The following is a 2,939-nucleotide window of genomic DNA, read 5'->3' as shown; positions in this document are numbered from 1 at the left end:
GTCTGCATGGAGTTCCAAGGAAGGTAGTGTCGGATAGAGGTACTCAGTTCACGTCCAAGTTTTGGCGTCAGTTGCATGAATCCTTGGGCACCAGGCTGGAGTTCAGTACAGCTTTCCATCCACAGACAGATGGGCAGACAGAGGGGGTAAATCAGATTTTGGAGGATATGTTGAGAGCTTGTGCTTTGGGCTATGGGTCCACTTGGGATGATAATTTACCTTATGCAGAGCTCTCATATAGTAATAGTTATCAGGCTAGTCTGAAGATGGCACCGTTTAAGGTATTGTATGGTAGAAAGTGCAGAACACCATTGATGTGGGATGAGGTTGGAGAGCGTCAATTCTTTGGACCAGACTTGATCAGAGATGCTGAGGAGAAGGTCCAGTTGATTCGTGACAGGCTGAAGATAGCACAGTCCAGACAGAAGAGTTATGCAGATGCAAAACGTAAGGTGACATATGAGGTAGGAGACCATGCATACCTTAGAGTTTCACCACTTCGTGGAATTAAGAGGTTTGGAATCAAGGGTAAGTTAGCACCACGTTTTGTGGGGCCTTACAAGATCTTGGAGCATAGAGGAGAGGTAGCTTATCAGCTGGAGTTGCCAGAATCCTTGTCAGGAGTTCATAATGCGTTTCATGTATCTCAGTTGAAGAAGTGCCATGCAGAGATGATGGATGTTCCATTGAGGGACACGGTGCCACTTGAGGCAATTCAGTTGGAGAGTGATTTGACATATGAGGAGAAGCCTGCTAAGATTCTGGAGACAGCAGAGAGAGTTACTCGCACCAAGACAATTAAGTTATGCAAGGTTCAGTGGGATCATCATATAGAGGAGGAAGCTACTTGGGAACGAGAGGAAGATCTCAGGCAGGATCACCCACACCTATTTGCTAGCCAGCCCGAATCTCGAGGGCGAGATTCATCTTAAGGGGGGTAGGTTTATAACATCCCAATTTTCCTAAATTAGGATGTTATTAGATCATTCATATGCATATCATATTTTTATTGCATTATTTGCTTTTTCAGAATATTCAAATCAGTATGCAACAAAAGGCAATTTATTTGGAGTGGAGATAACATGACTTCTCCCCTATTTTTAAAAAATGTTCATAATGTGCAGAATATTATTTCCAGTTCATCTGATATGTTCTGGTAATTTTTGCAATCTTCAAAATATTTTATTTGATTGTTTTATTGCTGTTTGAGTGGCCTATTGCATCAAAATTATTTTTTACAAAATTGCATTAGTGTTGGAACTAGTGTTCCTATAGTTTATATCTGTAGAGCTATTTTTACTGTGTGTCTAGGTATTTTTATTTCGAATTTATATTGTGTATTTTATTTTATTTATTTTTAGTTTACACTGTTATAGTTTTTGTTAAAAAAACGCAGCACAGCGCGCAGTGCAGAGCACTGCGCGGCCCAGCAGCCAACCCCGCGGCCCACCTAACCTCGCACTGCGGGGCCCAGTCCCCCGCGCCTCCCGGCCCCAGCCAAGCGGTACGCCGCAGCCTCGCCCGATCCGCCCCGCGAGCCTGCACCCGATCCACCGCTCGCCTCCAGCCACTGACAGCGGGTCCCGCGCCCCTGTTCGTCCCCTCCACCGAGTCGGACACCGCGCGCCGTACGCACGCACGCACGCCGAGGCCGAGCCGGTCCACCCCGCGCCCCTGGTCCACCTCGAGCGAGCCCGAGCTGCCGTGCGCAAGCAGAAGACCCCAGGGAAGCCGCACCCTTTCTCCCGATCCTCTTCGTTGCCGCACGCGCTGTAGGGTGAAAACGGATCTCGCCATCAAGCTCGGAGTTCGCCGTTGTTCGCCGGTGGATTTCGTTGCCGTTAGTAAGCCCTGCCGCCGCAGTTTGTCCTTTTGGATTCCCCAATCGAAGCCGCCACCGCCTGACATCTTTGTATTGCCGAAGGCGCAACAGAGGGAGAGGAACAAGCCGTCCCGACTTCACCAGAGCAGCCTCGTTTCCGTTGCCGCCGTCGCCTGCAGAGTACGCCCCGCCGCCTTTGAGCACCACCACCGCCTCCGCCACTCCCAGCCACATCCGCCCGCCTCGTCACCCTCGTCGTAGAGTCACCGAAGGAGCATTGCCGCCAACGCCCGAGACCGCCGCCGCCGTCCTCTGTTCTCTGGTGAGCATGCACGCACAGAGTAAGCTTCAACCAATCACGCGCTGCCACGTGGCAGTTCGCTACAGGAGTTGCTACAGCCCAGATGTTTTCTTTTGCTTTCTGTTTTATTTTCAGATTTCAGCTAAAACTTCAACTAGCTATATCTTTTAACCTATATGTCCAATTTAGGTAATTCTTTTTCCTATGCACTCACAAAAATCAGCCCTTCATGACAGTACCAAAATCTCACATGCTTGCACTGTTCAAATTTGAATTCGTTTGAATTTGAATTGAATCTTCCGGAGGCCATAACTCTCAAACCGTTTATCGGAATCGAGTGATTCTTTTTGCGTTGTGACCTCGTGCATTTTAGGTGCTGTTAAGCTTCTGTTGTTGCGTTTTAAAAATGGTTTTGTTGCTGTTAGTTTTGTTTTGGTTCTTTTCGTGTTCCGGTGATTGATTATTGAATTGTGTGAAACGTGTAGATTTTCCGGAGTGCGACGCGAGCTATTGTCAGGAGTATGACTTTCTGAACCAGAACCAAGGCAAGTTACATGTTGATCATCCTTTACCTATTGTTTTCTATGCATGTAGTTATATCACACTATGAATATATGCATGTACATGAGTATTATATATGTTGGCTATGCTGTTGAGCTATCTTCCAGGCTTTTGCAAAATCGTGGTAGTTGTAGTTTCCTATGCTTTGTAGACAGGGGTGGTTCGTGTATTCATTGAGTTTATGTGAGGATTATATATATTTAACAAATTGAGTAGTAACTCAGGATTTTAACTGACCTTTGGGCGGAAGTGGTA

The 2,939-nt window shown here is 46.9% G+C and overlaps 1 long non-coding RNA gene across 1 annotated transcript; it reads left to right on the top strand.

Moving 5' to 3' along the window:
- Positions 1–1,708: 1,708 nt before the first annotated feature.
- LOC123106722 (uncharacterized) lies at positions 1,709–2,664 on the top strand. The gene is made up of 3 exons (XR_006451444.1): positions 1,709–1,844; positions 1,925–2,144; positions 2,609–2,664. It is a non-coding gene; the product is annotated as an uncharacterized lncRNA (long non-coding RNA).
- The last annotated feature ends 275 nt before the right edge of the window (positions 2,665–2,939 follow it).

This window comes from Triticum aestivum, chromosome 5A (genome assembly GCF_018294505.1).
Source record: "Triticum aestivum cultivar Chinese Spring chromosome 5A, IWGSC CS RefSeq v2.1, whole genome shotgun sequence".
NCBI lineage: Eukaryota > Viridiplantae > Streptophyta > Magnoliopsida > Poales > Poaceae > Triticum > Triticum aestivum.
The sequence above is the reverse complement of the archived record's forward strand: the minus strand, read 5'-3'. Positions and strand labels throughout refer to the sequence as shown.